The sequence below is a fragment of the Hemiscyllium ocellatum genome, chromosome 8 (assembly GCF_020745735.1).
Source record: "Hemiscyllium ocellatum isolate sHemOce1 chromosome 8, sHemOce1.pat.X.cur, whole genome shotgun sequence".
Taxonomy (NCBI): domain Eukaryota; kingdom Metazoa; phylum Chordata; class Chondrichthyes; order Orectolobiformes; family Hemiscylliidae; genus Hemiscyllium; species Hemiscyllium ocellatum.
In genome coordinates this window covers 44,449,240-44,476,639 of record NC_083408.1, presented here as the reverse complement: position 1 = coordinate 44,476,639, position 27,400 = coordinate 44,449,240, and the positions used below count along the sequence as shown (strand labels likewise).

At 38.5% G+C, this 27,400-nt stretch overlaps 1 protein-coding gene across 6 annotated transcripts in view; it reads right to left on the bottom strand.

Annotated features, from left to right (window-relative positions):
* Positions 1-26,623, bottom strand: part of pals1a (protein associated with LIN7 1, MAGUK p55 family member a) — a 113,400-nt gene extending 86,777 nt beyond the window's left edge. For 4 of the 6 annotated variants that reach the window (XM_060828879.1, XM_060828887.1, XM_060828886.1 and 1 more), the window contains exon 1: positions 26,261-26,623. The gene's annotated coding sequence lies outside the window, so the exon portion shown is untranslated. The remainder of the gene's footprint in view (positions 1-26,260) is intronic. The other 2 variants (XM_060828880.1, XM_060828883.1) reach the window with 1 other exon arrangement.
* Between the last annotated feature and the right edge of the window lie 777 nt (positions 26,624-27,400).

The window sequence follows — 27,400 nt, the reverse complement described above, 5'->3', positions numbered from 1 at the left end:
TTATTGACAGGATCCATGCACACTATCATTTGATGGTTTATGGAACATAATTGGCATTCCACTCCATAATCAGAAACTTTAGCTTGTGTACTTGTCCAGACATACAGCATAACAGTTCTGATTTTCATGGAACGACGCAGTATTAAAGTGCACTCCTTTAAAAATAAAAAAAACAGATACTAAAGAAACACAGAAGATCTGGCAATATCTGTAGAAAGAGAACCAGAGTTAATGGGCTAGATTTTCTAAGGAGTGGTAATCTCATGCAGATACCCACTTTTTTTTTAAAAAAACAAAACAAAAAGGGAGTTCCATGTTTCTTTGAGAAGGTTCTGATTAGGCACCTTCAGAAATAAGGTGTGAAGAAAGTCAAGTAAATGATGCGGCTGTAGGAAGAGGAATCAGATCTGATGGCAGGGAGAGGGTTAGCTGTGAAGTGTGCAGGCAGAGGGGCCCAGCATTGGAGTGGGAGGGATGGGGAAATCAAAATGTGGAACAGGGGAATGGGTGAACATTTCTCTATATGGAATGAGGCAAGAAGAGCTCAGATCTGGTGGTGAAAGAAGGGGGTGGACCTTACGTGATGTTTGTTTTGGAGGGGGAGATTGGGGGGCAAGGCAAGTTTAGAGTAAATTTGCATACAGGTCATTCTGTTATAGCGTGCGTTTCGTCAATGCAAATTCACTGTAATGCGATTGATGAATTGGGAATACTGTTTCTACAGCACAAACTTTTAAAACATGCTGGCGCCAACACTGTAAATGCTATTTCATAAGGTTGTGCAATAACGTAACCATCGCATTATAGAAGAATTGACTGTAGTTATCTAGGAGTCACACTATGTGTTTAGTCGTCTTACTTTGCCTCTGTAAGTTAGCTAATTTTGTCACAACTCACTGAGTTCTATTAAAATGGAGACTTCAGAGGGCTCCAACCGTAGAAGAATTGCTTAACAGTCATCAATTTTCCGAGCAATTCCTTCAGTCTTTATGATGGGGATTTGACAGGAGCCTCAAGCACAAATCCTATCTAAACTGGAGTAACTGCTGTCTCAGCAGAAGAAAATCCAGGCCAAAATTTCAATTCCAACTAATTGAGTGCAATGACTCTTCTTCAAGATAATTCATTATACTGAAAACATGAACTCTTTCGCTTTCCACAGATGCTGCCACACTGGAGTTTCTCCAGTACTTGATATTTTATTTCAGATCTCTAGCATGTGCAAGACTTAAAAAATTTTGTTCTAAATATAGTGAAATTCATCCTAGATGAAAAATAGGAAAGATTGTCTAACAGAATCCTAGCATATATTGCAGAACTCTTTTGTGCAATGAAAGGCCTAACAGCAAGTTTTAAGAAGATTTGTAGCTCAGTTGAGGTTTTGGATGTCGGTTTGCTCATTGAGCTGGAAGGTTCATTTCCAGACGTTTTGTCACCCTACTAAGTAACATCTTCAGTGGGCCTCAGGCAAAGCACCGCTGATCAGTCCTGCTTTCTATTCATGTGTTTGGGTTGGTGATGTCATTTCCTCTGGTGAAGTCACTTCCTGTTCTTTTTGTCAGGGTGGTAGATGGAGTTTAACTTGATGTGTTTGTTGATGGAGTTCCGGTTGGAATGCCACACTTCTAGGAATTCTCATGCGTGTCTTTGTTTGGCTTGTCCTAGGATGGATGTGTTGCCCCAGTCGAAGTGGTGTCCTTCTCATCCGTATGTAAGGATACTAGTGAGAGAGGATCATGCCTTTTTGTGGTTAGTTGGTGTTCATGTATCCTGGTGGCTAGTTTTCTGCCTGTTTGTCATAGTCCTTGCATGGTATTTTTGCAAGGTCTAAGATGTAGTTTTTGACAACAGATTACATTTTATTACAGTCCAAAACAAAAAATTACCCTTGACAAGGCCTTGTTATGATCACAATTTGTTAAGAAAACTTGCAGATAACTGGTCCAAAACAAATGTCAATAGCTTTCAGCAAGCAAAAGCCGATACTTAAAATTGGATTTAAAGTAATTTCAATTTTGTCCTTTGCAAAGTTACCTTGCATCTTGTGACAATACAATGGCTTTGAAAGGTGTATTGTGCCCTATCTTTTTTTTAAAAAGAAGAGGGAGAGACAAGTGTAGAGCTGTTTTATTTTCCAAGTCAATAAGGTAAACAGCTTAAGAGGCTAAGAGGCCCTTGGTTTTATTTTAGAAAAGAGAAAAAGTTAGAACTATAGAAGCAGCATTTATGGGTGGTGTCAGGCTTCCAAAGAACCAGGGTTTAGTTTAGCTTTCATTTGGTGGGGTTTTGAAGGTGGCTATGAAAACTGACATCTTTCTCTCTGCCATAAAAAAAACTGGAGTCTTCTTCACCAGAATTTTCTCAGTGTTCCTTTCTATACTACAGATACATTGCACGTAAGACAATCCATTTCACTGAATTTGCCTTTGTCATGGTGTGTTTAAGGAATGTTACTATATGGAAACAATTGATGTTTAGCAGTTAAATAATTTATTATTCTATTAATTTTTCCAATAGAGTTAATTGTCCTAATTCTTCTTTATTTTGTTTGTATTGTAAATGTATTGTAATAAAGTGTTTTGCTTAAAGCCTAATAGTGTGACCAATTGAATCACATCTAGAACTCACCACTTTACACTTGCCTGTGAATAAGGTAAAAGTTAGGGTCTAGATATCTCCTTGATATAAAACTCTGAACTCAAATCCCTGAACTCTGTATTAAACTAATGTATAACCTATGTAAAAACAGTTCCAATTACAAACTGGAAATATAAACTAATCAAAATTCATCCATTTGGATCTGTAATGGAATCTACTTTTGGTCTTTGTATTCCAACTAATCAAAGTTCCAAGTTTGGCATCTGCACATTTGAAGCTCAAGTAGGAACAAAGTAAGAAGTAGAGTTCAAGAAGATCTTCTGTGGGTATCTCAATTCATACTAAACCCTCACTGGCATATTACTCATGTGCTTGTTGAGCTAAACTGGCTCCCAATAAAGCAACAACTTTATTTTAAAATGCTCATCTGTTTTCAAATGCCTCAACGGTCTTACTCTTCCCAATCTGTAAAATAAACTATTACTGCAGAAGAAGCATACTTGGGTTTAAAAACTCTCTTTTCTCCTCCTTCAAGTTCATTCTTTTCGTTACACTAAACAAAGTTATCAAGGCAACCCATTCAGAGAAAGAAATAGCTTAAACTCTATTTAAAAATGAAAGAAAATAATATCAATGGGAAGAATGCATGATTCAACCAACTGTTTACAACAATTTCCTACAAAGAGGAAAACTAATTGGAACAGCAGCTCAGAAAGACAAAGTTGCCTTTTACAAAAGGATACTTGCCAAACAATTGAATTATACTGCATTACAGGACTGGTGAAGATCTTTAACAAAAGAGATCCTGGTACATTTAACGCTATCCTGACTAAATAAGTTGTACAGTTATAGAATAAGTTGGATTCTTGCCTAAAAAAAGAGATACTTCATTTAGCTTGCTAACATTAAATGGGTAGCAAAATATTTTATGCCCTTCAATTCCCCCAGCCGTGTTGACATCGCTATAAAAGATACAACAACCTAACAAAAGCCATTATATAAATCAATAATAAAAAATGTTAAAGGCAAACTGATATCTTTAAAAAAAAACACCGTACAACTTCATCCAAAACATCTCTTATATGGCATACACAATGATAACAGAAATTGCTGGAAATCTGTTGAACTTTTCTAGCTATTTGTTTTTCTTTCAGATTTCCAGCATTCACAGTTCCTTAATTTTGTTCTTACATGTCTAACTTGTCTAAAAATGTTAGAGGTAACAGTTATAATTCAGTGTATTTCTATATATTCCTATGATCCAGAAATATTATCAGACAGATAAATGCAATTTTGGATGGCATAGATTGCAATTACAGACTCGGCATACAAAATCTACAATATATACTGTATTAACGTATTAAGAATATCTCTCTTCCCTGCAAGATCTGACTCTAAGAATGAAGGGCTTGGAAATTCCATTAGTCCTCATGCACCTTAATGACATACAACCCCAATGACAACTTATATCACCATTGTCAAGAGGTCAACATTTTGAAATCCCTAACACTATTTTAGGAGCAATTTATCATCACATAGAAGCAATGGACTGAGGCCCATCTCCACTTTTCTAAAGGGCAACTAGAGAATTTCAATAAGTGCAGATTTGCCCGTGCCATTTACAAACAAGCATCTTTAAAAAGCAATGGAAACTCATGACGCCACTCTTTATTGGAATGTTAACAACTGCAGAGAACAGAGGCATATATCTCATTGGCATTTAAATCTGTTCTTTTACTAGCAACCTCATACTCAACACTGATGTCTAAATCAATTGCAAAGCTTTATAGAAGCATGCCACAAAAATATATTAAAATAATTGAAAACTTAAAGTTCTCCAATTTGTAGATCAACATCTTGAACATTTAAATTACATGTGTTTGCTCCAACAGTTATTTCAAGTCAAGTTTAGAAGAATGAATGAGAGGGGTTCTAACTGAAAATGTATAACATCTGGACAGAACTGGAGAGACTAGATGCAGGGACAATTTTTTTCCCGAGCTGAGGGGATTAGAATAAGGGCCATGGTCCTAGGATACAGGGCAGGCCATTAAGGATTGAGGGGAGGAGAAATTTCTTCACTTAGAGGGTAAAGAATGCGTGGAATTCTCCACCACATAAAGGGTGTGGAGGTCAAATGACCGAATACCTTTAAGGAAGCAGAAAAGAATCTGATACCAAAGTTGTCAAGAAGTAATGGTGAGAGTAGGAATATGGGATTAAAATAGAGGATAAGCCATGTACCACAAAGTGTACAGCAGACTTGAAGGTATTAACAGCCTGGACCTACTCATATGCTTTACGTATTTTTTCTAAGTTCAGGACCACTAACTGATCTTGTTCCTTCAAGATATCTAGTACTTAGTAATTTAGCAACAGGCATGATTGTAGACTCACTACAAACATGAAACAACTGAAAAATAGTTAGGATAAGCTGTCATGGTGCAACAGAAAAAAAACATTAAAACTGAAACTAAATTAATTAAGTAAAATGTCAATCAGTGGATTTCATAACAATTGAAATCGAATGTTAAAACCATCAATATTATAAATTATATTCACTTTAGGTTGTCCTGGAGGTTCAACATAATTTAGCAAAGAGTAAAGCTACATAGATCACAGAGGATACAGGTTTGCTGGTCCAATGTTAATTGAGTTGATTTCAATAGGAAAAAAAGAGAAGATGAAAAGCAAAACTTGGCCATATTACCGATTGCAGAATGTTGCAGGGTCACATTGGTGGGTGAAATGTAAATGCAGAAATCTTCATAAATAAGTAGTACAGAACATTCTTTTTTTTCATTGTGAAAACTTATTTCAAAAACAGAAACTGCTGGGAAAAGTCAGTGTGTCTGGCAGTATCAATTGAAAGAAAGCAGGATTATGTTTAGGGTCCAGTGACCCATCTTCAGCACTGATGGCAGAGAGGAAAAGGTTGACATTTGTGCAGAAGATGGATAGATGGATGGATGGATTGGGGGGTGGGGGAAGGGAAGGAGGAGGTAAACAATAGGTGGGATAGAGCCCAAAGAGAAAAAAGAAAAACACTTGGACAAAGAAGTGGGTTGGGAGTTAGCTAGGGAGAATAAATAACAATAAGTGAGTCTATTAACACTTGACAATGGGTTGTGTGTGTAGCAACCCATGTGATAACAAGGCCTGGTGTGTGGGGCTGGAGTAAGGACATAGCTGAAGGCATCTCAAGACCTAAAAATGTTGAACTCTATTATTAAGTCATGAAGGCTGCAGAATTCCCAATCAGAAAATGAGGTTCTGCTCTTCCAGCTTGCCCACTGGTAAGGGTATACGGTAGTGTGTTGGGTGGCAGGAAACTGAAAACTCAGTCATTTTTGCAAACAGAATGTACGTGTTCTGCAAAGTGGTCACCCAGTCTGCACTTAGTATCCCCAATGTAGAGAAGACCACACTGTGAGAAGTAAATACAGTAGACTATATTGAATGAAGTGCAGGTGAAACGCTACTCTACCCAGGTGGTGTATTTGGGGCATTGGATGATGAGGAAATAAATGGACAGGTGTTAGATTCTCCCCATCTCAGGCTTTCTGCACTGCTCCAGTTAATCTGGATCCATAGATAATGACAGTGAAGGGTCCAAACCTTTTATACAGTCATTGAGATGTACAGCACGGAAACAGATCCTTCTCGTCCATGCTGACCAGATGTCCTAAATTAATCTAGTCTCATTTGCCAGCATTTGGCCCATATCCCTCTAAACCCTTCCTATTCATATAGCCATCCAGATGCCTTTTATAATGTTGTAATTGTACAAGCCTCCACCATTCTTTAGCAGCCCATTCCATAAACTCACCACCCTCTGAAAAAGTTGCCCCTTAGATCCCTTTAAATCTTTCCCTTCTCACCCTAAACTTATGCCCTCTAGTTCTAGACTCCCCAGTCCAACAGACAAGACCTTGTCTATTTACCCTTTACATGCTTATGATTTCATAAACTTCTAGAAGGCCACCCCTCAGCCTCTGATGCTCCAGGGAAAACAGCCCCAGCCTATTCAGCCTCTCCCTATAGCTCAAACCCTTCAATTCTGGCAACATCTTTGAGAGTCTTTTCTGAACCCTTTCAGGTTTCACAACATCCTTCCTACAAAAGGAGACCAGAATTGCACACAATATTCCAAAAATGTTGTTCAATCACATGCTGGATCAGCATTTTATCCTGCTATTACCACCTATCATCGGAGGTGCGTTGGAATTTGCAGTTGATAATCAACATGTTTGGCTGTGATGTGTATACCTTCTCTGGTGTGGGATTCAAACCCAGAGCTTCTGACTCAGAGGCAAGAATGCAATCAACTGTGTCAGAGGGTCTCCAAACTGATCTATAAAGGAATCTTATTCCTTCAGCAATGCAATAGTCTCTAGGATGTCACTAACAATTTGGGAAGGGAAAAGAAACTGGCAGAATTTGAACTTCTCTGACACTTCTATCCTGACTCTAATTTCACTGGCCTAAGGGTGCAGAAATCTCCTTTAAAAGAATTTGAGCTTTCAAGCTTACTCTCCCTACCTTTTCATTTTACAACAGGATGCATGTTTTGGTCCACACTATGTTTTGGTTTCTAAATGCAAACCATCCTGTTTCTTTATTTCTCTTTCATATTACCAATTCCAGATCCCAGTCTCTAGACATTCTACGAGTACATGGTACTGGGTAAGGGTTGTTCAAGGTAGTTCACTACTACCAATCCTCCACTGCCTGTGCTTTGCATTGGGGCTGCCTAATAATTAATGGTGGAGAATGCCTCGTCTGCAGTCGCACACAGTTCCAAGATGAGAAGGCTTAGTACATATCTGCTTAGAAAAGATAGCTAAGTACATATAGATTTACATGAGAACATAAGACATAGGTCATCTGGCATGGCCTAAGCTCCACTTACTCACTTGCTCACCATAATCCCTAATTCCTTTACTGTTAAAATATCTACCCTAGCCTTAAAAACATTTAATGAGGTAGCCTTAACCACTTCACTGGGCATGGAATTCCACAGATTTGCAACCCTTTGGGTGGCGGAGTTCTCCTCAACTGCGTCCTAAATTTATTCCTCCTTATTTTGACGCTAAGCCCCCTAGTTCTAGTTTCATCTGCCAGTGGAAACAACCTCCCTGCTTCTATCTCATCTATTCCTTTCATAATTTTACAGGTTTCCATAAGATATCTCCCTGTTCTTCTAAATTCCAATGCAGATATTTCCAGTCTATTCAATCTCTCCTCATAAGCTAACCCTCTCAACACCAGAATTAGTCTAGTGAACCTCTCCTGCACTCCCTCCAGTGTGAGTACATCCTTTCTCAGGTAAGGAGACCAAAACTTAACACAGTACTCCAGGTGTGACCTCACCAGCACCCTATACAGTTGTAGTATAACACCCCTGTTTTTAAAGTCCATCCCACTAGTGATGTAGGACAATCTTCCATTTGCCTTAACTACATGCTGCACCTGCAAACTAACTTTTTATGATTCATGCATAAGGACTCCCAGATCCCAGTGCACAGCAGCATGGTACAATTTTTCATCATTAAAGTAATAGTCCAATTTGCTGTTATTCCTACCAAAATGGATAACCTTCCATTTACCAACATTGTACTTCACCTGCCAGATCCTTGCCAATGCACAAACTATTTATATCCCTCTGCATACTTTCAATGTCCTCTGCACAATTTGAATTTATCTTACTGCCATCTGCAAACTTTGACATACTACACTTGGTCCCCAACCTTAACATGGTCAGGTCAGGTATAATTTCTAGGTCCTTAGGGAGTTGGTACAGATACATTTTCTCTGCCCACAAGCCTGGAATAGAATACTTAATCTTCACCCTTGGAAGATGTGTATCATCAATAGATTATGTGACCCCAATGTTGAATGGACATTAACCTGTTCAGAACCATTAGCAGAGGATTGTTTATATTAAAAAAAACTTACTATCACCTCAAAAATAAGTGTGAGCAATGTCAACAATGCATGAGTTCTGACAAGTTGCATCACATGATGATGCAGACAGAATGTCATTCTACTGACCTCAGCAGTATTCACATAAGAATGTATAGTATGTACATTCCATGTTGTGTAAATACATCACCTATATTGAGTCAGGAACACAGTGCTTATACTTTCCACCTTTATTCTTAAGAAAAGCACAAAAATGGTCCTTGCCTTATAATGTTAGAGAGGAAAAAAAAACAAGTCCCTGGATCTTCCCTTCAATTCAAAGAAAACAATCCTTAACTAATAGGCAAAGTGAAAAAAAACACAAGCCCTTGTTTGTATAAATTAGCAAGACACACAGGCTGTATTCAGTTACATATAGGACCATGTTGAAAAACATTCCTGAAGAGGTTAGGTCAACTATAATCTACTGACAATTTATGGCTCACTTCAAATCAATCATCCAAAACAACTAAGCAATTGTAACTTTGCCTGATCACAGAAAAGGAACCAAGTAGTTAGAACGACAAATTTATTTCTGTCCCTGTTTGCTATTTAAACAGTACTGGTTGAGAGTGCCATCAGACTCTATCTGGAATCGCACTAATAAATATAAGCTAGGCTGCCATGATACAAGACCTCAAAAGAATTTTGACTCACTCCTGAGTTGAGTGCTTGCTGCTGGCATACTATCAAGCAAAGCCTGCAAAATTATGAAGAGAAAAAGTGCAGCCAAAAGATAAGCCAGCGTCACCAACTCCTCAGTCTTTCAATTCCCCACTCATCTACACCAACTGCACACCCCAATCAACTTTATTGGCCTTCAGTAAAGACGAACGGACAGATAGACACTTCATTATTCCCAAAAAGCCAGCTGTTTCATACGGTTGAAAACAGCCAAGAGCAGACCAATGGCATTCAGGCAAAGACCTGATAATTAAGTCTGCCTCTAACTTAAACTTCCAGACACATCCCAACAGGAGATTTCATTTTAAAAAAAAATCAGTCCTCAAGAGTTTCTACATAACTGAAGTACTAAGTCTTGAACTTATAATTTCAATTACCTTTATTCGAGGAACTATCTGCAATGATTAATATTGTTCCTTTCTCAATTAATAGGGGAGAACAAAAATAAAAAAAGCTAAAACAAAAAATACTGGTTCCAATTTTTCCATGTTATTATTAACAATGGCTGCTTATATAGTGATAATGTATAAATCAGTATGCACAGCAACTCCGATTATCCGAATGACACAGGCGGGGAGCATTTTGTTCGGATAATAGAATGATCGGATAATCGGATGTTCAGATAACAGCTTATCCATGCATCATGACCTTAAGATCTTGTTTGGATAACTGATGTTTCTTCCACATTACAGATACATTGGTGTGGTTAGTTAATTTTTCTTCTTAAACGTCACTCCCCACTGAATGGAAATTAATTAGTATGACAAATTCTAAACGTTTTGAAATTTTGGAATTCTTGACACTGAAGTTATTTGGAAGTTAACATATTTTCCTCCAATAGCCTACTCCTTAAGGTCCACATGGCATATGGTGGAAGGTGAGTTAAGTTACATTTTTGAGCAAGGTTAGTGTTTCATTCCCTCCCAAAAAGCATTTAAAAATGAAATAAAAGGCAATATTTGTACTTGCGTAAAGTCAGGTCAATATTCATGGCATATCGTGGCAGTAGTAAAACACAGTCCATTGTTAGCATATGAGCTTGGTGCAATAGTAACCATTCAGCCTATCAAGCCTCCTCTGCCATTTATAAAGATCATAGCTGATCTGTTTCACTTCAAATTCCACATTCACATCTTCCCTGACGACTTGAGATTCTTGTTACGCAAGAGAATTATCTCCGCTGCAAACAAAAATTTAAATTATCTTGCCTTCACCTTTCTCTGAGGCAGAGTGCCAATGTTGCACAACGCTCAGGGGAAAAAAAGTCCTCATTTCTTTCCTAAAGGAAGATCCCTAATTTTTAAAATATTCCCCCTAATTCTGAGGGAACATCCTTTTCACATCTATCTTGTCAAAATCATTCAGGAACTTCACTTATCAGTTAAACTCCAGTGAAAAGAAGTCCAGTCTGTCCAACCTTCTCTCAAGACAACCTGCTCATTCTACATATCAATGTAGTAACCCTGCTCCGAATTGTTTCCAACACAATTATATCTTTCCTTAAATGGTAAGACCAAAACGATAGATACGGTCACACTAATAACCCGTATAACTGAATTCTTACCTTTATATTCAATTCCTCTCATCACAAAGAATAGCATTTGATTTGTCTTAATTTCTTTCTGTACCTATGTATCAACATTTGTGACTCGTGCATTGGGACTCTTCAGTCTCTGCATCCAATTGTTCTTTGCTTACAAAATACAGTTTAGAAACTGCCCGCTATATTCATCTGCAAACTTTGTATGTCCCTCTTTACAGTATACATTCCTATCTTTGTGACATCATTTTCATCCTTTTTATATGGTTTATATAATCTTTACAGTGCAAGGTTCCTTCCATACACAATGGAATAATTGGGGCAGACATTCAATATCAAACAAGTGCCTGTGAAAATTTAATTCAGTTTTTCAGAGATCTTACCAGGCTAAGCAAGTATAAATTTACAGATTTTAGATGGCTCATATGGAGTTCGATACACTTATTATGCATACTTTTTTTTTGGCAAAAAAAACTCAAAGTTTGACTTTGAAATTGACTGCTTAGATCAAAAGTATGACATGTACAAACAATATACTTGCTACTTTCAGTGCTATTCTGTAGAAAAGATATGAATCAGCTTTATAGTAAGAAACTAAGCATTAAAAGTAACAACATTAAAACAGAGAACAATTTTGGCATGTTTACATCTTTAAAGATAATGCTCGTGATACAGGAATCAGGTATGATGTCTATGGACCAGTAATCATGTTCAAATCCCATGTCAAGTTGTTAGCCAAATTCAATAAAGCAGGTGAACTTCTGGCTTACATCAGAAAAATTACTCTGAAAACAGCCCAATTATCCAAATCCAAATGACAGTCTTTTAGGAAATAGAACCTCCTACTCTGACTCTATTCACGAACATGACTGCAGTGTAATGCTCTTTGGAATAGCCCAACAAACCCCTTGGTTGTCAAAATATTTATTTCTACTGGGGATGAACAACTTGTGAGCGCATCACTACTGTACACATTCTAAAATAATTAAGCACAAAAAAAACTTAATGGAAGTGGGAAATCCAAGTATAATGTGGAAAATCTAATGTCAAAACTGAAATATTGCCTGTCCAAATTCTTGGAGCTAAAATGTGTTTCAAGGCTACAAACGGTAGCTCTATTTTTTTTTAAAAATGTAATCAGTTGTCATACTACAGGGCATCAACATTTGACAAATTGTATGTGCACTTGTGGGTTACGGTTCTCTCTGATGTATGAAGGTAGGAAGCTTTTCCAGTAGTATAAGTCATGAAAACCAAGAAGTTCCAGCCACAATCCCTAATCTGTAACTAAAAGGGACAATCCTCTTGGCCCTTCAACCATTTCAACACAACAGAATGAGGGGAGAAATTTTGGATAGAGGAGATGTAACACAGTAAACCCTTACATAAACACTTTCATTTAACTTTTTCTTACAGCCTCAGGTTTTCACAAAGCATTTCACTTTTCAAACCTGGTCATTATTGCTTTGAAAAATATAATGAACAATTTGATCACAATCAATAAGATTAATGGGCAATTAATTGGTTTGTGGTGTTGATTAAGGGGATGAGGGTTGTTCAGAATAGCAGAAGGGCTTCTTGATCTTCTGCAGAAGAGTGCAAAGGAATTTTAATTGTGTCTGAACAATCAGATATGGTCTTCATTTGGTATCTCATGCAGAAGATCATCTTCTAAACAATGAAGTAGTCCCTCAGTAGTGGCCTGAAGGATCAGCCCAGATTATATATTCAACTCTTACTATTTCAGCCAACACACCACCACCTAAGTAAATGGCCATAAACTGACAAGAATTTTTTACTTCAGTTCCCACACTGTGGGGACCCATTTGCAAGTTTGGGATAAACAAGTGACAAGTTGGGAGTGCTACAATCATAGGAACAACAGTAATTCAAGGATAACAAAAGGGATCATCCTACTTCTGTTGCACTTGCAGGGTAAAGATGATTAATCTTGGAGAATGAAGCATAATTATTTTATATTTTCCTTTAACAACAGAAAAAAATGTAATCTTGTAAAAATGAACTATTTATTGTGCAAGCTTTGTCCTCACAAAGAGATCTCCTTCTTCACATGACATAATGCTGCATGCTTCACATTACAAGCAATAATTTTGACATCAAAAAGAGTACATCAAGTATAATAACTGCAGTTTGGTTTCAACAAACATGTGGCCACGTCAAATATTGCTACATAAGAAAAACTGAAAATTCAAATTTCCATTCTGAACCATCATTAAGATTATTAACATTCACAAACAGGTTGATATGCTTTTAAGTGTCATATCATCTCTACAAATTATGATTCAACAGGTTGGATTGTATGAACTCATCAGCAGAAAGTTCCACCCTAATCTATTTTTAAAATCAGATGATACCTGAAATCTCAAAATTATCTTTCACAATTGAACCTCTGATCACTAGGACTTTAACAACACTGGATTAAGACAAAGACAATCCTTATAAAAGGTTGTGATAATCATTAAACTTCCAAGTGTGAATAATTAAATACCTTCAATTGTAAAGCAATCATTCGCGAGGATTGACAGACTGCCTTGACAAAAAGGCATTTAAGATATTAATCAAAATAAACATAATAAATTGGCAATATGACTGACTTCTCACTAACTTTAAGCTAATCATAGAATCACTACATTGTGGAAGCAACTGAAGTATTTGATGAATTCTTTTTTGGAATTCGTGTCAATCATGTTAGCTCCGGCTCAGTTACTAGCACACCAACCGCTGAATGTCAAGGATCCATGCTCAAGTCTCTCTCTAGAGCTCACACACACTTTGGTGAACTATGAGATAGAACTGTCACAGAGGTGCCATCTTTCAGATGAGATGTTAAACGAGGCTTCATCTGCCCGAGTGGATGTTTAGGATCCCATGACACTGAGGACAATGGAGTTATTCCTAGTACTGTCGATCAAGGCAAAAAAAAATACACAGTTGCGCTTACTTGCTGTTTGTGGGAATTTGTTGATCAAAAATTGGCAGCTGCATTTATATTTAAAAATTAGCGAGGCTTTCCACCTTCCTAACCCAAGTTGTCACATCAATGATGTAGATAAGGGCAGCAAAAACAGTTGCTAAATTTGCAGGTAGCACAAAATTTGATGTAAATTGCACAAATCTGAAACCCCAGCACAGACCCCTACAGGACTGTACATGTCACAGCCTGACAAAAAGGGAAAAACGACCGATTTTGCATATTCTGTTTTCTGCCAGCCAGTCTTCTATCCAGGCTAATGTATTACCCAAACCAGCATGAGCTCCTACTTTGCACAAGCTTCATATGTGATCTTTGGCAAATGCCTTCTGGAAATTTTCACGTGACAAATTGGAACAATCCAAATGAACAACAAGGAGTGTCCCAAGATTGAGCCCTTCTACTTGCATATTTTTATTGCACAAGAATAATGGAGTATGCAAAAGGCACTACATCAAAACCAATCAAGGAACTACTATTGCTTGTGATATTAAATGTGGGATTTATGTATATTTATTTCATTTATTTAGAGTTTGGATTTTTAACTAGTGATATGTTGACTTCAGTGAGTCTGAGGGGGTTTAATGATTATCATAAGTATTTATGTAGCCAAGATGATTTTGCTTAAAACTCAGTATCAGAGAGTTTTCCTGAAGATCAATGGAGTTTCATTTACATTGTGAAGGTTTACAAGTGAACAGAGTAGCACAACAGACTTTCAGTCACAGATTCTGGAATTTTTTTTTCAGACAGGGGTAAACCCCATAACTTGAAATTAAATCTTTTGGGTTTCTGCTAGACAGTTTACAGAGTCTTGGCTGAAGCTAGGTGAGTGAAATGTTATTTCCAAAAAAAGTAGGAGTTTAACTAAGAAAGAGGCATCTCAGCATAAGGAGTTTAGTTTAAACTTTTCAGATCAGAATTATTTGGTTAGGTTAAAAGGGGTTGTGAGAAACTGAGAAAGCCTAAGATCATCTATGAAACAAGGAAGAGGCCATCAGATTCTCATGAAGCTATGGCTAAATCAAATGCTAACTTTCCTTACCTCTATTGGCTATAACCTGATTCTGGCCTCATTAATTTAAACGATGCAGCTATTGAGAGATTTTCTTATAACACGCGATAGCACAAGAATGGAACTACTGCTTTATATCAGGACTGACTTTACAAGCATATATCCTTAGAGAAATTGAGGACTGTAGGTACTGGAGAGTCAGTTGAAAAGTGTGGCACCTGAAAAGCACAGCAAGTCAGGCAACATCTGAGGTGCAGGAATGTTGACATTTTCGGCATAAACCCTTTGTCAGGAATGTGGAGAAGAGGGCTGAGAGATCAATGGGGTGATGGGACTGGGGCAGGGGCAAAGGTAGGTGGGAGGCGACAAGTGGATGCAGGTGGGAGATAATTGCAATAGGTCAGTGGGACGGTGCAGCAGACAGATGGGAAGAAAGATGAAGGGCAGTACAGAGTACAGAACAACTTCGATTATCCGAATGAGATGGGCGGTGAGTATTTTGTTCGAATAACCGATCTGATCATAAAGGATGCATTTATGGAACCTTGAGATCTTGCTCAGATAATTGATGTTTGGATAACCAAGGTTGTTCTGTATGAGGGTTGGATGTGGGATGAGGTGTGGGGGAGGGGAGATTTGGAAACTGGTGAAGTCAATATTGATGCTGTGTGGTTGGAGGGTCCCAAGGTGGAAGAGGAGGCATTTTTCATTCAGCTTGGCACCACCCTTTTGACCTGTCCATCTTCCTTCTCACCTCTCCGCTCCACCAACTATAATTAGCTCCCACCTGCATCCACGTATTGCCTTCCCACCTATCTTCCCCCCCCCCAGCCCCACCCCATTTATCTCTCAGCCCCTTTCCCCTCCACATTCTTGATGAAAAGCTTATGCCCAAAACGTTGACTCTCCTGCTCACTGAATACTGCCTGATCTGCTGTGCTTTTCCAGCACCATACTCTTTGACTCTAAGCATATATTCTTGCTCTGTTACCAGTATGTGTATGGGGAGAACAAGATGAATGTAAGAGCATAGACAAATAACACTGGGAAATTATTTTCTGTGTACGAGGTCAGAATTTATAAAACTGATAGTTGTTGGTCTAACCAGATAACTTGCAAGAAATGAGTGGCATCATGCAAAGGCCATCGGTAAAGATCAGGCTACAGTTAAACTAGTCTCAGACTCTGGATTGCTACACGTATTGGAATTATTCTACCAACTGCCTGATGTCCTGGTCACATTTTAACCAGAGATGCATCATTTCTGTAAATGCCCATCCAAATGTCTAATCTCCAACTTAGGACTAAAAGGACAGGAGAGACTATTTTAAAAAGGGCAAGTAGGTGCATCTTTGAACAAATATTGAAGTACATTGTGTGTAAACCCAAATTCCTTCCGAGCATAGTTATGCACCTTTTTGCTTTAGGATGCTTTAGAACCAACTGGGATCTAACTTCCAAAAGTCTAGATCCATTTCACATCGATATGCAACAGAAACCTGAGAATGTGGTCATAAATGTACCCCAAAATGAAGCCAGTAAACAACTTACAAAAATATTACTTTACATCATTTGGGACATTTTTTGAAAGATACTCACATAATAGGAAAAATAGTATGAAAAATGAATTTCATGACTAGTGCAAATTATAGGCAGAGATTTGCCTGGGAACTTGTCACATTGCAAAGTCACAGGGACCACCAAATAGTGCAAGAGATGTAAACTCCACAGGTGACATACTATTAACTGTACCTTTTGTTTTTCTGAAACTTTTGCACAGTTCAACCAGTACTTTACCAAAAATGGTCGAAAGATCATTATTACAGCTGAATTCTCACTATCAACGGTGATTGCAATTTTCTGTATTTTTAAACCACTTTTCTCACCACTTCTACTTACATTAAATAATAATGGACTCATTGGCTTTGCCATCATCTAATTCATTATTTCAAGATAAGTTAAAATTCCTTCTGCTAAAATATTTTACTGCTGCAAAGATTAAATAACTCTGTTCCCAGTATTCATTGGCCAGGCTCGGATTTTCAATTTAATACTGCCATACCATGTCTGGAACCTATTTAAATTTACAAGATTACCATCAGGGTTTAAATGCGCTTTCCCAACTTTCTACATAATGCCTGACCTTATTAAGTCCAATACCACAGCTGCAGAGACATAGTGGCAGAGGCGGCGACCACTGGGTCCACTGAGCCGATGCCAGCTCTTTGTCAATCTAGCTCAATGCTATGCCACTGGTCTTTCTTGTCACTTTGCAAGTTTATTTCCTTTACTTGCCTGTCCAATACATTTAAATAACTCCAATTTGCCTGATAATCATTGTTTCAAACAATGAGTAGAGTTGAGCATGTAATTCAAAAACGTCCCAATCCCACTTATTCAGTATTTGTCTACATTGCCCATTTTTGTTGTCCACAAAAGCTTGTATTCCTCAGTCAATTTGCAATTAACTTTCAATTAGCTAAAATTTAAAAAAGTTAACTTGTCTAACTCATTCTGTACTCAATCCACAAAGTCAAATTATTTCATTACCAAACTAATAATTTAAATAATATCAATAACTTAGAATAGCCCAAATTCATACAACTCTCAATGGTGCAATGTACTTCTACACCGGGAGGCTCAAGTTCAAGACCCACCTGTTCCAGGGGTGTGAAAGAATACTTCTGAAAAAGGTTGATTAGAAAATATGGTAAGCCTGAGAACTTCACAAGCATCATCATCTCTGGCTGAGGACTTTAGTCACATTTATGAACTATTTTGGACTAAGTAACAACCTATGCATGAGTATCCATCAGATGTTACCCACAGTGAAATGGCTCCTAGACAAATAAAAATACATTTACAAGTCTACATTTGTAGAAAGTCCACTTTCAACCCTTCCTTCCCTTTAAATTTTAGTTTCACTTAATCGTAACTTTCCAAGTCACCTGTTCCTATTTTGAAAGATCATAGAGATCTGCTTCTCAATTTATTGCTAAAATAAATTAAAATAATAAAAGAAACCTCATGTTCTGGATGCGAATTAGCTGTCATACATTTCTATTTCAAGACGACCTACTCCACATTCTTAGTAATTTAATCTGAGATGCACATCTCCATGACATCATGTGAACTTCAAAGCCACTTACAACATCTCTGATCCGCTAAAGGCATTTGTAATATTCCAAACTTCTCAAATTTTACATGAAAAAAAACTGAGTCTGGTCAGAAGTACTCCTGACAAAGCTCTGGGTCAATTCATTTGTAAATATATATTTATTTGTGGGGCATGGGAAACAAAGGCAAAGCCATCCTTTTTGCTCACCTATTCCTATTTATCTTGAGATGATAGCAGAGGGACACAAAGGCATTAATGGTCAAATTAATAGTATATTTCATTATCTAACCAATCTGTTCATAGACATTACTACACAACTTTGGAGCAGGCAGAACTTGGACCTGTGCCTCTTAGCCCAGAGGCAGGGACACTAGCACTGCACCACAATAGTCCTGCATAAATATCACCTTGATATTTCTAAATCAACTTAAGACATGTTATGACATGCCACGGGGAGTGGGGGGGGGAACTTAATCCTAGACCTTCTGGCTCAGAGGTAGGGACACTACTACTCTGCCACAATACACCCAATTAGTAGTATATACTTGGCATCACATCACAGAAGATAAAAGGTGTCAAATCCTCTTTCCTGAAGTACATCGGCAAACTAGTTTAATATTTAAGACATAACAAAAGGTATAATTTTATTTTCCAGGTATTTGTCTACAAGTTGCCATATTTAATTTTCACAATTTGCTGTGGAAGAATTTGAATTATTAGGCCTGTACCACAACCACACCTGTGCATCCAGGAATAACACCAATAAATTATTTGCAGAAGGTGGTTTGGTGCCTTTTATTAAAGGAATTCCAGAATCCTGTTACATACCTTATATACTTTGTGCACAGAAATTTCAACAAGATGACCATCCCACTTTCCAGAGATAGAGTCATGCTCCTTTAACATTAAAAGGAATGCTGTAGTGTTGTAACCGGCAGCAGCTCAGTCATATAAATGAAGAGTTACTTCAGGAACAATATCCTGACAAATGATGTCCTGCTTCCTTGTAACATTAGAACAAACCAAACCCAAGAAGCAAACAACCAGTGAGAGTTAGAGTAAGCCCAGTTGCTTTTGGAATTGTTGCGAACAATGTAAATGGATAAGATTCTAATGTTAAAAGCCAGGGATATTTCAGAAATAGGGTATGTTGGTGAATCATTATCTTTATTTTCCATTTTCATTTATAGTTTACTGTTGCTGTCACGTCAGATGCAAAATGGAATGCAATAGTGTTTCAGTAGACAGACAGAAGCATCAACTGTGAATTAAGCATAGCTCTGAAAACTAACAAAATTTGTAGGTAAAAACAAGGTGGTTGTCTCATTAATTGCATTTGTTATAATACTATAAAGTTTGCATCTATCTGGACTGTTTTGGTTTAAGTAGCAGATCTGTTGATGGATTTATTTGGTCAGCGGTGCCAAGCACACAGCAGCACATGGTGTAAGAGGACTGGAATGTGTGATATATGTTTGGCTCCCAACAGTTGGTGGTGAGTGTAACAAAATTACAGGGGGATGAGAGATTGTTTCTGTGAAGAATAGTTTCCTTGAGAGATGGAATTGGATTAACAGGGATTGAGGAAGATGGCAGAGAAAGGACAGCATGGGAGTGGTGATTGAGATGACAATTGGTTAAGAATGGAAAACTGACGGGACAATTATTTTATAGAACTCAAACTGCAGAAGCTACTCTCTGGTAAAAATGTAGACTCCATGTGTTTAAATCATGATATGGAGGTGCCAGTGTTGGACTGGGATGGAAAAAGTTAAAAATCACACAACACCAGGATATAGTCCAGCAGGTCTACTTGGAAGCACAACCTTTCGAGGCACTGCCTCTTCATCAGGTGATTGTCAACCTGATGAAGAGGTAGCGCCTCGAAAGGTAGTGCTTCCAAATAAACCTGTTGGACTATAACCTGGTGTTGTGTGATTTTTAACCTAGGTTTAAATCATTTTCAGAAACGCTATCAGGTTAATGGAAACAAAAAGGCGAAATTTTCTGAAACTTGGAAACACATATGATAACCTTCAGACATTTGACAGCCATGGGAGGTATGGAACACTTTTTATTACTATTTTTGCACATCCTTTAAGGAAAACCTTAAATTTATTACAATAACAGCCTTTCATGCATGTATAATCCTTTCTACAACCTTCAGTGATATTTCCTTCATACTTTTCAGGCTTCCTTTACACAATCCAGTTCATGGTAGAAAAAAAAATTGTTCCACTGAGACACAGGACAATTGGCACTCGCTCACTGCTTAGCTGACTTTTGTTGCCTTGCTCTTCTAATGTTGCAAATGGGTACAGAGGTTGTTTTTGGAAAAAAGCTTGATCCACGACTGAACTACAAATCTGAATCAGAGTACTGCGCCTCAATACGGTAGCAGATTGTTACACTCTTTTGTATCAAACCATTTCCTTCATTGCTGGACAGATTGGCAAGATGGTTACATAACAGAGATGCTGCTCTAAAATGGGACTCATCACATAAATCATGTCCTCAATAGCAATTGTGGGAGAAGATCCTGAAAAAGTGGCTCTTGACCATTTCCAATCAGCCAAAGTTTCCTCATAACTCAAATCATCCTATACTTAGAAATTTGTTTTGTACCCTTTCTGGATAACCTCAATATTTCAGACAGGACTTCTAAAAAAAAGGACTAGGCTATAAATAAGGTGGTAGACGAACAGCTGATTGATGAGTGATACTGTAGGTTTAAAGACCACGCATGCTGTATATAAGAAGTGATGATAACAATCTAAATCTATCAGCTTTCTACACAATCTAACTCCATTGGATATGTCACGACTCGAACATAGCAACATGATAACTGCTCATTAGTCTATGAAACTTGAATCATGAACAAGACTTCTGGGTGAGAAAGCTGCTTTAGTCAATGATAGATACTGAAATTACAACAGGCAGACTTCAATGGCACTCATCAAATATAAACCCGTCTTTTCAAATCAGGGAAGGAAAAAAACAACTTTCTACCAGAGTTGCAAATTCTAAGAATATAAACAAGTCACAAAGCAAAATTGACAATTTCTAATACAATCATTGGACTGCTTTTGCACATGGAATGTCTTATGTGGCTTTTCATAGCATGAGGTTTTAATTCTATTAAAATCTTTGTTGAAAGAATAACTATCAGTAGAAATCCTAGAAATAAAGTACCACTGTGCTGAAAGCTTTTAAATATTAATAGAATATACACAAAGAAGGAGACTCTTTGTGGTATTATGCTCTCATCAGGTATCAAACAACTATCTACTCTATTCCAGTTTTCCAGTACTTGGCCCTTAGCCTTGTAGCCATCATGTAATCCAAAAGTTAAAAATCACAACACCAGCTTACAGTCCAACAGGTTTATTTGGAAACACTAGCTTTTGGAGCGCTGCTCCTTCATTAGGCAGTTGTAGTATTCCACAACCACCTGATTGGGCATGCTGGTTTCAGTTCTTTCATATGTAAATTCCAAAACTTTCTTAAAGTTACATTCTCAGGTGAACTTTAATAACAGGTGCCATGTTGGCCCAGATAATGCATTGAAGGTATTAGGTACCCTGTGTGAGGCTGTGTCCCAATGTTCAGCCTGATTCTAATCTAAAAAAGGAATTTACAGAATCTTACATAGATTAAAGTAGTTTTGAGCAAAATGAAAATGTAATTCTGCAAGTACGAATTCAACCCACAAACTTGCGTGTGCACGCCTACGGAGGGGTGTATATGAGAGTGTGCGTGCATGTCTCTCACTAGTAACGTCAGTCCAACACTGGCACCTCCCAATCATGTCCTTTACTTAAAAGCTACACCCTCATTTTCTGATCTCTCTACGAAGGGAAAAAGGTTTTTTTCCTATCGAGCTATTTACACCCCTCATAACTTTGTACACCCCAACCAGGTCCCCCCCTCAGGAAAATAATCCCGGTCTCAAAACTGAAACACCTGTACGCAGACAACATCTTGGTGAATCTTTTCTGCACCCTCTCTAGTTCAATTACATCCTTCCTATAGGATGGCAACCAGACCTCCATACAATCTTCCAGCTGTGGTCTAACTAATGTCTTATATAGGTTCATCGAAGCTTCCTTCTTGCATTCAATGCCTTGCCTAAAAGGCAAGTATCTCTATACCTCCTTGATGATTTAAATACAAACTAAAAAAAATCAATAGAATAACTAGCACAACATCTATGAAATGATAATCAGGATGCAGAACAAGCATTGTAATACAAAGAAGGGGAAATAATTTCCATTGAAATATAAAGTGAATTCATTCTAATTAAACACAGAAAATGTACCCTACAAAATTACTTGAAATTCAGCATTCACAATCAAGTTGCTGACTCTGCTGTAAACATCACAACTGTACGAACATGTTCTTTCACCAAGAGCTTTTTATTTAAGAAACAAATAAGCTAAAGTCAGTTGTCAGCCATGGAGCAGCACTAACACTTTAGCATATTTCTGAGGCAATGCGTTACTGTTGATGTGCCAAATTATAGATGCAATGTCAAATTGATGGCCTTTACCCTTTCAAGTGGATATAAATATACATAAACACGAATAGAAGAAAAATTGCAAAGCTCTTCGAGTTGCAATCTACATTTATCTCTCAATGAAACCTGCAACACATCATTGGATTTTATTGTTTTTTTTGTGGAACCTTAAAAATCAGATGTTATATTTCCATGGTTAAGTGGATTGGCCATGTTAAACTTCCTATAGTGTCAAGGCTTAGTGGATTGGCCATGGGAAATACAAGATTACAGAGTTCAGGTAGGAGGGGTGGGCATGGACTTGATGGGCCAAATGGCTTATTCCACATTATCGGGACTCTAATGATTTCCTACATTACAACAATGACAACCCTTCAAAGTACTTCATTTTGGTGGCATGTAAACACAAGTTGTTGGATTGATTTTGAAGTATCAATGCTATGAGAAATGTCAAAGTGCATTACAAAATGTATATATGTGCAGTTAGTTCTACAAACTTGACAGAAAATTGACTCCTTATGATCTGAAAACATTGCACTGCTCACAAAAAAACTTAAATACTGTATGCTGAGAGTTTTGGTGTTATCAATCTGTCATGTCTCGAAGTGATGAATGGATAGGGCTCTCCCATTACAGTCACAACTCTAGTTGCATAATTCAACCAATCTAGCTTCACCATCTTGAGATTCTCATAATACCTAAGTAACAAGATTAGCCATAGTCCACAATGAACCATTTGCATCTACCTCCATTAGAAGGGTTATTAATTATATAACTATGAGTACCGCTCTTCAATTATGGGGCAAGACAAGGAGGGACGGTCTCAATGAATGATGACAGAAGGCATTGAGATTGAATGTGTGCCATCTGTGTTATTCTGCATCATATGCTGGCTATCTGAGTCAACCAACCCTCAGATATACGGAGAAAAATCGCTATTGATGTTGAAGTTACAGGAGAATTCACTAGTACATGTTAAATTTCTCAATTCACTCATGTACACATAATTCTCAGGTCATGTCAGAAATGTCTTTCTAAACGTCCGACAGAAATTCTCAGCCATTATGATTTCAAAATTCTCACATTATGATTTTTTTAAAGAACATACCCTCCAGTAAAGTTTAATTAAATGAAGGAATCTCAGTTCATTCATGAAATTAACATGTGATTATAGATAATTATTTCAGAGACTGAATTCGAATAATTTCATGCTCAAAGGGAATCATTATCATGCCCCATGATCACAGAATGAAGAACGTAGTAGTGATTCCACTCAACCATTTTCCATAGCTCAAAACTTGATCTTAAATTCAGGCCCTGGATTACCACATGTCTAATAGAACATTACTACAACAGTCACAATTAAATAAATATAGTCATCCAAATAGCTAATTAAACAATAGCACATGATCCAGAAAAAAACAAACAGTTCCAATTAACTGCTACTGTACAACTTCAGCTGAAGTTCCATAATGAGCATTTTTTTGCTGGCAATGCCAGCTCATCACCATTGTCTCAACTCTTACAATATGACTGTTAGGAACTGGTTGTAACTACAGACAAAATTGCATTGTTAGGACAAATGCCACAAAATAAATTTCACAAAAAAGTAGAAATAATTACAAATGAGTTGCACTGTATTTATCGACACAAATGCCAAAAATTATTTACATTTTAAACTTTGAAGAAACTCCACTAAAAATTAATTCTAAGATATGTTTCTCTTATTCAAACTGTAATTTATATACTTAGGAAAAGCTAAGCACTAATTAAATTCACTCAAAAGCTGTTCACAGACCACAGATTACATAATGATTGAATCAGGTCAGTGACAGCTCCTTGGTCTAACTGTTCAATTAATCTCTCACGCCTTGCAATTAATTTCCTTCAACTATTTATCCAATTTTTGAATGTTACAATTCTGCTTTCATTATCGCTTCAGAGAACATTCCAGATCACAACTCACCTTTAATAAAGCCGTCACATCTTGTCCTGCAACCCTCGACAATTTATGTTCCTACATTGCCTTTAAAATGTGCACATTTTAGTTCATCTGACCTCTCCTCATTCCTCCTAAAATGTATCATTTTAAAACTCCTTTAATTAAAAAAGTCATCAACCATTTCAGTCACTTTATGTCATCTTGACATCTTGTTATTAACCTCATTATTTAATACATTTCCAAGCTCTGTGCAACACACAAGCCTGAAAAATTACATCTGCTATACGAAATCTAGGTCAATCAATAGCAAAAATCAGTGATTCTAATGTGTACAGCCATTTACCTTTACTGAGGAAAAGTCAGTGACATGAAACATTAATAGTTTTTTCTCTCTGCAAAGATACTGCAGGATTGGCAGAGTATTTCCAGCTTTGCTTTTACGCCATTCACCACTATCATTTACTTTCTTCACTTCGCCAAGTTTATATCCATTATGCCAAATTCTCCTAAATTTAGTTATAAGGTACTTTGTTAAAAACTTCTTAACACACACACAATCATTAATCATCACAACACACAGTCTCTTAAAGAACATGACAAATAAGTCAAACATAATCTGCCTTCAACAAGCCCACACTTCAAATTATTACTCCATATTTATCCAAACATCAATTAATTTTGTCCAGATTATTGTTGTTAAAAAGCTTCTTTTGATGTTAATCTAATTAGGCCATAATTGTAGGTTTATCCTACCTTAAACAATATGCTAAATCCTCTAGGAGTGTGCCACAGCACCTGCAATTTCCACCTATATCTCAATCAATAATTTAGGAGGCATCCCATCTGGATTATGCAACTGTTCTTTTTTGAGAACTGCTTACTTTTAAATAGATCTTTTTATATATTTTGACTAAAGTTACTAGACTCCCCCTTCATCGTTACATATTCTCTTTTTGAACAAACAGATACTTTAGCCATGCCCTCTGCCTGCTGAAATTGATCTTTCTGGTCCCCAATTGCCAAATCCTTCCTTTGATCATCCTTTCACTGTTTATGGTACTCATAAAAGACCTTTAACGCTGGCAGCCGACCTATTCTCTTATTTTCTCCTAGTCCCTGTTGCTTTTTCTTATTTGGCTTAGCTCTCGATGGTACTTTGAATCTTAAACTACTATGAGCGGCGTCCTTTCTGAGTTTCATTTCACCTCTAAAACTTAAGCAATGCAAGGATGCCCTTCCTCCTTCCAATAAAGTCTCTATTCCGTATCCAACCCACCATCATTTTGAAAGCACCCGCCCCCCCCGGTACCCAACTTAATCGGAGTTTTGGAATTGGAAACATCTCCGTGGAATCATTGCACTTTAACTCGTGCAGAAATCGGCTGCTGTTAAATTATTTTTCAGTCTCCGCAGCATCCAGCAGCAACACTCCTGGCCATCTCCACAACAAGAGCAAACACCCAGGATATTCCGACGATCCCACCGTGCAACAATACGGCTCGAAACCAAGCTGCAGCTGGTCTATAATTGTTTAGAAACAGTAAATTTCACAGGGACGAACGTAACTGATAAAAAGTGCGCACAGACCACAGCCAGGAATTGGTTTCCTTTCTTTGTCGGGTGGGGATGTGAATTAAATGCGAAGTACTCGGGCGGTGACAAATGAAAGGAGAATCCAACACACCCAGTAACACGGAGCGAAGACAGCCTCCCGTTTCTTTTCTTCCCCTCCCCTCCCCTCCCCTCCCTCTGACAAGTTCTTTCGACACGGCCGGCAGGAGGGTACGTGGACTCGACCTGATGCTAAAACATTTCCCAGTAACTTTCCCCCAGCCCCGACTCTCACCCGGCCGCCTCTGCCCTTTCTTCTCCTTCCCAACCCGACTCTCACCTCCTTGCCGGACTAGGCCTGAGTCCCGAGGCGAGTGAAAGGCTCCTCTCGAGACAAACTTGCGCCGGGAGGGGGAATTGAAAAGAGCCGAGAGCTTCTTCTGGCAGTTGATGCCCACTAACCTGTTGATAGCGAAGGAGAGCCGAGCTTCTGCTCCGTGCCGGCGTCTGAACGCAGACAACTCGGCTGTGAGGGGCGAAAGGGGCTGAGGATCGGACCCTCTTTACTGTGTATGGGGGGGGGGGGGGGAGTTGGTTATTAAACACCCCCCTCCCTTCACCTCGAATGGAGGATTCTAACTGCCTCCGGCCGCGAGCGCTGTATTCTTTTTGGGGGTTAAACGGACTCTCCGCCTGCCCGGGCGCGCTCGAGCCGCGACCGTGCGTGTGCGTGCGCGTGCGCGAAATCAGCGTCTCCCGCTTCCCCCCCCCCCATTCGGAAGACAGAGGGAATGGCTTTGTCGCGCGGCGTTGGGTCGAGGGGGAGCGCGCGCGAGCCGGTCCACGGCTGGTTGCTCGCGATCGCGCGCTCTCGGTGGGGGGGGGGGGAGGGGACAAAGGTGAAGCCTGAGCTACGCCAGGAATGTTTTATTTTGCAACGCGATCCCGGGGCGGCAGAGGGAGAAAGGAGGAGGGGCCGGATCGGATGAGATCAGCGGCTTTGGAAATCAGAACACTTCACTGTTGTTGCAGTCCGTGCTGCGGGACCCTGAAGCAAAGCAAATCCTCCTTACCGCCTCACACCACCAACACCCCCCACCACCACCCTGGAACTGGAGTCAGCCTCCCTCCACACTTCTTTGAAACTATCTCGCTGTCTGCCAATGCCTGTTGCCGGGCGACTCACCTTCGGTGGTGAAAGGCGACAGGGCGCCAGAAAGTAACCAGAAATCGGCGTCAATTCCCCGCCCCAGGTGGCCCCGGAAAGGTCACAGGCTGCCTCAGAAACGACGGAATGAGAGTGTCATGTGCGACCATGATACCGAACACGGCCAACTGCAGCCGAGTGTCCGTGAAAGCTGAAAGTGTTTGGTAGCGATATCGGCAGCTTACAGTTTCCACACTTGTCGGGAATCTAATCAGAAAGGCCAAAGTAACGATAGGGAATGCTGAAGAAACTTCAGCATCTCCGTGGAGAGGG